The sequence below is a fragment of the Harmonia axyridis genome, chromosome X (genome assembly GCF_914767665.1).
Source record: "Harmonia axyridis chromosome X, icHarAxyr1.1, whole genome shotgun sequence".
Taxonomy (NCBI): Eukaryota; Metazoa; Arthropoda; class Insecta; order Coleoptera; family Coccinellidae; genus Harmonia; species Harmonia axyridis.
The window spans coordinates 23,173,548-23,181,484 of NC_059508.1; the positions used below are offsets into that span (position 1 = coordinate 23,173,548).

Sequence of the window (7,937 nt, forward strand, 5' to 3'; positions counted from 1 at the left end):
TAACATTTAATTTGCATTTAAAAAATACTGTTTTTCAGTTTATCTTAAATAAGAAGCAAAATATTGCATTTAGTTTCGACCTAAAAATTTGAACTTAAATTCCTCATTCAATTGAAACCAAACTAGAAGTAAGTCACTGTTAATGATTCCAATGAGAAACTCTCCAATTAGAGAAATATAAAAATTTAAGCTTCTAACTTAATATATAGCAATTTGTTAATATTTCTATTTATATAGTTTATCTAAAACATTATATTTTCATTATAAAAAAAGATTAATTCTTATAAATACTTAAAAAATATTTTAATTTACCTCAATATCTTCAATATTGCGCTCTATTAAGCTATTTAAGTAGAATATATAAATCAATAACAAAATAATCCAAATTAAAAATATTATTATATAAATCTTTGAACTATTTTTAAAAATATACTGAAATAAAACAGAAATTTTTAAAAAAAATTTGAATAAACCCTGGCTTCCTAAGAACTCTGATCAACCTTGATCTAAAAATTTATAATTTAGTATTCCTAAATTAATAAAAAAATAATTTATTCCAAAAGTTGAAATATAAGGCAAATTCCATATTAATACTAAAAAAATTAAAATTTTTATTGAATTAGAAAAAATTAAATTATAATTTAATTTTGATAAAGAAATCTCAAAACCTATAATTACCCCAATTATTACTATAATTAAAATTAAAATTTTCATAAAAAAAGGTAATACAACTAAATTAATATCCTTAAATATAAATCATATAAGAACCGTTCCTGAAAATAATACAATAATAAATATAAATTCTATTCTATAAACTATTTCATCTCTTAATTTTTCAGTTCTATTTATTCTAAACCCACAATAATCTGTAAATATTAAATAATTTAATAAACGCACTGTATAAGAAACTGTTAATGTTAAAGAAATTAATATAATTAAATAAATTAAAATATTTAATCTCAACATAGAATAAACCTCTATAATTAAATCTTTTGAGTAAAATCCAGAAAAAAAAGGAATCCCACATAATGATAGATTTCTTACATTAAAATATATTACAGTTATAGGAGTTTTATAAACTAAACCCCCTATAAAACGAATATCTTGACATTCTCCTATTAAATGAATAAAATTACCTGCACATATAAATAATAAAGCTTTAAATAAAGCATGAATTAATAAATGAAAAAAAGCTAATTCATATAAACCTAATCTTAAAATAGTAACTATGTGACGGCGACTTTCTTCGGATTGATGATTGTTTACTATTTCTCTCCTATATTACCTCGGGCGCCAATTGCGATAGGTTTTATAAGGTCGCAATTCCTTACGTCGCTCACTATTATCGACCCTGGGTAGCTTTTAAACAGTTGGAGAAGGGTTCGATTCAATCTAAGGTAAGAGCGATTGACCAGTGGTGATTTATTTCGCTAAATGGCAGTAAATGTCTATGAGATAAATAAAAGACACCCTGACGAAACACACTATATTTAACAATATCCGTTCCCTTATGTACAACACCAAATTATATACAATACTATCCTATATATACAATAATGCACAAGGCTACTAAACACCAAAAGCAAATATTTACAATGCAACACGGTACGGAACGAGAACTAAGCGAGGTGAGCAGGTGGCGTATATCAAGCAGCAGAAATGAGTAAGCAGTGAGCAAGCAAATTGAGCGATGATAAAAACGGTTAAGTGCGGACAAGCGTGGAAAGCATGCAGATTGGCGTGTGAAATGCAGTCTAATAAGTCAGATATGACTACCTATCCTGTGTTCCGTACGGTCCGGTTCGATACCTCTTTATTAGAAACAGCAAGCCTGAATAATATCTTCGAATCAGGTCTTGTATCGGCGCATCCACCAAAAATTGATATTAAGTCAGACTGGGCAGGGTGACTCACCGAAATGACCACGGTGATCAGTGAATCGGAAATACGCGACCACTCTCCACAAGATGAGGAATTCCGTCTGGTGGTCCCAAATAAGAGTTCCTCGCAATAAGGGACCCGACACACGGATTCCACTTGAGAAAGTTGGGTCTTAGAAACAGATTTCAATCAGGGTATTTGTCGGCGCATCCACCAAAATAAATCTCAGGTCGGACTGGGCAGGGTGACTCACCGAAATGACCACGGTGATCCGTGAATCGGAAATGAGCGACCCCGCTCCACAAGATAAGGAATTCTGTCTGGTGGTCCCAAATAAGAGTTGCTCGCAATAAGGGACCCGACACACAGATTCCACCTGAGAAAGTTGGGTCGGTGCATCCACCAAAATAAATCTAAGAAATAAATTTCGTTCGGGGTATACTCTGGCGCATCCACCAATTCCAGACTCGAGTCAGACCGGACAGGGTAATTCGCCGAAAAGGCTGCTGTGATCCGGAGATCGGAATTAAGTGACCCCTCTCCCCAAGATAAGGAGTTATGCCTGGTAGTTCCAAATAAGAGTTGCTCGCAATAAGGAACCGGACAGACAAACTCCACTTGAGAAAGAAAGATCTAAGAAATAAATTTCACTCAGGGTACACTTCGGCGCATCCACCAATTCACGACTCGAGTCAGACCGGACAGGGTAATTAGCCCAAAACACCGCGGTGATCCAGAGATCGGAAATTAGCGACCCCCCTCCTCAAGATAAGGAGTTCTGCCTGGTAGTTCCAAATAAGAGTTGCTCGCAATAAGGAACCGGACAGACAAACTCCACTTGAGAAAGAAAGATCTAAGAAATAAATTTCGTTCAGGGTATACTGTGGCGCATCCACCAATTCACGACTCGAGTCAGACCGGACAGGGTAATTAGCCCAAAACACTGCTGTGATCCGGAGATCGGAAATTAGCGACCCCTCTCCTCAAGATAAGGAGTTCTACCTGGTAGTTCCAAATAAGAGTTGCTCGCAATAAGGAACCGGACAGACAAACTCCACTTGAGAAAGAAAGATCTAAGAAATAAATTTCGTTCAGGGTATACTGTGGCGCATCCACCAATTCACGACTCGAGTCAGACCGGACAGGGTAATTAGCCCAAAACACTGCTGTGATCCGGAGATCGGAAATTAGCGACCCCTCTCCTCAAGATAAGGAGTTCTGCCTGGTAGTTCCAAATAAGAGTTGCTCGCAATAAGGAACCGAACAGACAAACTCCACTTGAGAAAGAAAGATCTAAGAAATAAATTTCACTCAGGGTATACTTCGGCGCATCCACCAATTCACGACTCGAGTCAGACCGGACAGGGTAATTAGCCCAAAACACCGCGGTGATCCGGAGATCGGAAATTAGCGACCCCTCTCCTCAAGATAAGGAGTTCTGCCTGGTAGTTCCAAATAAGAGTTGCTCGCAATAAGGAACCGGACAGACAAACTCCACTTGAGAAAGAAAGATCTAAGAAATAAATTTCGTTCAGGGTATACTGTGGCGCATCCACCAATTCACGACTCGAGTCAGACCGGACAGGGTAATTAGCCCAAAAGACCACGGTGATCCAGAGATCGGAAATTAGCGACCCCTCTCCTCGAGATAAGGAGTTTTGCCTGGTAGTTCCAAATAAGAGTTGCTCGCAATAAGGAACCGAACAGACAAACTCCACTTGAGAAAGAAAGATCAAAGAAATAAATTTCACTTACGGTATACCTCGGCGCATCCACCAATTAACGACTCGAGTCGGACCGGACAGGGTAATTAACCTTAAAGACCGCAGTGATCCGGAGATCGGAAATAAACGACCCCTCTCCCCAAGATAAGGAGTTTTGCCTGTTAGTTCCAAATAAGAGTTGCTCGCAATAAGGAACCGAACAGACAAACTCCACTTGAGAAAGAAAGATCTAAGAAATAAAATAAATTACAAATAAATCACACTCGGAAAGTATCGATGGAACACAGGAAAGTCACCGATAATACAGACAGGAATAAAACGGTTCTTACCAATCCTAAGAATTTCCCACTTCACTACACGAACTCAAATTCTTTTCGTGTACTGGCTAAGTGTCAAATTCACGAATATAAAATACGGCACTAAAACGTCCAACGTTCAAAAGAAAAATTGCAAACTAAAAATTAAACTCTAAATTGTTACTCAAGAAAATCCGCTCAATAACTATGAAAATATATAGCTCGAAGACGCCGACAGGAGTAAATCGGAAAATATCTTGATACTTCGAAGACACCGGCGAGAATAATTGGAAAAATATCTTTCTACTTCGAAGACACCGACCAGAATAATCCTCCTTTTCCGAAATACTTCACTTGTAATCTCGGTTGGAAGGGGAAAATTTCGAGTCTCAAAATCGGCGGTGTGAATATGAAAAACGAACGACAACATGTAAAAAAGAACATATTGAAGAGATAACGTCTGTAGCGGTGTCGCACGGAAGTTTTTATACATAGGCTGATATTTTAAATTGCATCGTTATATTTTCATGAAATAAATAAATCAGAAATTATTCCAAATGAAAATTTCTGAATTGGACGAAAAATACCTTCACTGCTCTCAATTAAAATTTTATTTTCACCTACTCATATGATTGGTAGAATAATGATGGAATTCTAAACCTGGGGCAAATTATACTGGGTGATTCTGATAAAATAATTATTGAATTCTAAACCTGGGGTAAATTATACTAGGTGATTCTAGTAAAATAATTATTGAATTCTCAACCTGGGCTAAATTATACCGGGTGATTCTAGTAACGAATTTCACTTCGTTACAACTATTAAACCTAACTGACTTAAAGTTGATAAAGCAATAATTTTTTTTAAATCATATTCAAAATTAGCCGCTAAACCTGAAATTAATATTGTTATCAATCCAATGAATATTAACACAAAAGAATAATTTTCCAATAATAAATGAAATCGAATTAATAAATAAACCCCTGCTGTTACTAAAGTTGAAGAATGTACTAATGCTGAAACAGGAGTAGGAGCAGCTATAGCTGCTGGTAATCAAGCTGAAAAAGGAATTTGTGCACTTTTAGTTAAAGCAGCAATAATAATTAACAAACCTACAATTATTATTCTTTTATCTCTATAATAATTATCAATATATAATATAAAATTCCATCTTCCAAAATTTATTATCCAAGCAATAGAAATTATTAATATCGCGTCTCCTACTCGATTAGATAAAGCTGTTAATATACCAGCTGAATAAGATTTTACATTTTGATAATAAATCACTAAACAATAAGAAACTAATCCTAACCCATCTCAACCCAATAAAATTGAAATTAAATTTGGACTTAAAATTATTAATAATATAGAAAGAACAAATATAAAAACTAATATGATAAAACGATTAATAGATAAATCCTTAGATATATAAGATTTTCTATAAAAAATTACTATTGTAGAAATAAATAAAACAAAAGAAACAAATAATAAGGATATTCAATCTAAAAGAATTAATATTTCTACTTCTATTGAATTTAAACTAAAAATTCTTCACTCAATAAAATAAACCTTTCCTGTATTGAGTAAAAATAATCTTAAACTAAAAAAAAAAAAAAACCTAAGTATTAATCTAGAAAAAATTACACAAAAAGATATTACTTAAAGTTAAAGTAACTTCATTGACTCCACAAATCAATATTTTATATAAACTATTTAAGTATAAGAAAAATAAATCTCTTTTTAATAAAATTAAATTTAAAGGAACCCAATGCATTAATAATAAAATTAATTCTCGATAAGAAATTAATTCAAAAAAATATAATCTTCTGTAAAATTTTCCATGTTGACTAAAAGAATATAAATACAAACTATATGAAGCTCTCAAAAAAGTTATAATTATTAATATAAATATACAAATATGAGAATAATTAATTAAACTATTAATTAACAAGATTTCTCTTAACAAATTTAAAGAAGGAGGTGCAGCTATATTTCTAATTACTAACAAAAATCACCATAAAGATAAAAAAGGTACAATATTAATTAAACCTTTATTAATAAAAATGCTTCGACTAACAATACGTTCTTAATTTATATTTACTAAAACAAATAATCCTGAAGAGCAACAACCATGAGCTAATATTATTATTAAAGATCCAGTAATTCCTCAAGAATTAAATGTTAATAAACCTGACAATAAAAGTCCTATATGAACAACTGAAGAATAAGCAATTGAAGATTTTATATCTCTTTGACGTAAACAACTTAAAGAAACTAAAATCCCTCCTATTAAAGATAAATTAATTAAAAAAAAATTAACCTTAACTCCTAAATATATAAATATAATTAAAAACCGAATAAGCCCGTATCTTCCTAACTTTAATATCACTCCTGCTAATATTATAGACCCAGCAACTGAAGCTTCTACATGTGCTTTAGGCAATCATAAATGAAATAAAAATATCGGTATTTTAACTAAAAATACTATTATTATTATAAAATATAAAATAAAACTAAATAAATTTACATTAATACAAGTCAAATCTTATGTTTTAAACTTTGAATAATAAATAAAAATAAATAATATTATTGGTAAAGAAGCTATAATTGTATAAAAAAATATATATATACCAGCTTGAATACGTTCAGGCTGATATCCTCAACCTAAAATTAAAATCAAAATTGGAATTAACCTAGCCTCAAAAAATATGTAAAATAAAAATATATTCATAGAAGTAAAAGTTAATAATAAAAAAAGCAATAATAATAATAATAAAATACTAAATAACTCACTAAAATCTTTTAAATTAAAAAGTTTTTCTCTAGCTATAAATATTAAAAAAGAAATTCAAAACCTTAATAATAACAAGAAATATGATAAAAAATCTATACCTATAAAAAAATTTAATGAACTAAAAAATAAAAAAGAAATTTTGAAAAGAATCAAATTCTTATTAAAATTAAATAATTCTTAATTAATCAAAATTTATTTAAAAAACATAAAGGAATCATAAATACTAATATTATTACTATTATCATAAAATATTTAATGAATTAAAATAATCATTTCCATAAGAACGAATTATTGACACTAATAAAGATAATCCCAAAACTCTTTCACAAACACTTATAGTTAAAAAAACTACTACAAAATAAAATTCATAACTAAAATAAGATAAATAAAAATATATTATTATAAATAAAGTTAAAATTACTAATTCTAATCTAAGCAATGTTATTAATAAATGTTTTCGATTAATAAAAAAATTTAAAATTCTAAAAATAAACATACTTAAAAAAATTATTTCCATATTTTAATAATTTAATAAAAATACTGGTCTTGTAAACCAGCTTTAAGATTTAATCTTTTAAAATATCAGAGGAAAACAAATATATCTTTAATCTCCAAAATTAATATTTTTCATTAAACTACCCTCTGAAATCTTAATTTTAACATTTTTAACTTTTTTAGCAATTTTCCTTACCCACCCACTATCTTTAGGACTACTTATTTTAACTTATACTATTATAACTTGTATTATTATAGGATTAATAAGATCAAACTTTTGATTTTCATATATTTTAATATTAATTATAATTGGTGGTTTACTAATTTTATTTATTTATATAACAAGAACTGCCTCTAATGAAAAATTTAAATTTAATAAATATATTCTATTAATTATAATTAGTTTATTTATAATTACTATATTTATAAATAATATAAATCTATATTTAATAAATCAAAATATTAATAATGAAATTTTACATAAAATAGATTTAATTAGAAATTTTTATTTAAATTTAAATAAATTTTTAAATTACCCAAATTCTAACATATTTTTAATTTTGATTTTTTATTTATTAATTTCAATAATTGCAGTTGTAAAAATTACTAAAGTAAAATTTGGACCGTTACGTCAATTTAAATATGAAAATACCAATACGAAAAATTAATTCTTTAACGAAAATTATTAACAATTCTTTAATCGACCTACCTACACCAAGAAATATTTCATATTTATGAAATTTTGGA

At 29.4% G+C, this 7,937-nt stretch overlaps 1 pseudogene; it reads right to left on the reverse strand.

Annotated features, from left to right (window-relative positions):
- Positions 1-303: 303 nt before the first annotated feature.
- On the reverse strand, positions 304-5,485 carry LOC123686639 (annotated as a pseudogene).
- Positions 5,486-7,937: the final 2,452 nt, after the last annotated feature.